The following is a 611-nucleotide window of genomic DNA, read 5'->3' as shown; positions in this document are numbered from 1 at the left end:
CACAGGTTGCATGGATGCGCACCCAACATTGTTGTGCGGCCACACGTTTCATGGTGCTGCAACACATATTGTTGTGCTACCACACATTGCATGGTGCTGCAACACATATTGTTGTGCCGCCACACATTACATGGTGCTGCAACACATATTGTTGTGCTACCACACGTTGCATGGTTCTGGAAACCATATTGTTGTGCTGCCACACATTGCATGGTGCTGCAACACATATTGTTGTGCTACCTCACATTGCATGGTGCTGCAACACATATTGTTGTGCTACCTCACATTGCATGGTGCTGCAACACATATTGTTGTGCTACCTCACATTGCATGGTGCTGCAACACATATTGTTGTGCTACCTCACATTGCATGGTGCTGCAACACATATTGTTGTGCTACCTCACATTGCATGGTGCTGCAACACATATTGTTGTGCTACCTCACATTGCATGGTGCTGCAACACATATTGTTGTGCTACCTCACATTGCATGGTGCTGCAACACATATTGTTGTGCTACCTCACATTGCATGGTGCTGCAACACATATTGTTGTGCTACCTCACATTGCATGGTGCTGCAACACATATTGTTGTGCTACCTCACATTGCA

Source organism: Nanorana parkeri, unplaced genomic scaffold (assembly GCF_000935625.1).
Source record: "Nanorana parkeri isolate BGI_ZX_2015 unplaced genomic scaffold, ASM93562v1 scaffold113, whole genome shotgun sequence".
Classification (NCBI taxonomy): Eukaryota; Metazoa; Chordata; class Amphibia; order Anura; family Dicroglossidae; genus Nanorana; species Nanorana parkeri.
Note: the sequence above shows the minus strand (reverse complement) of the source record.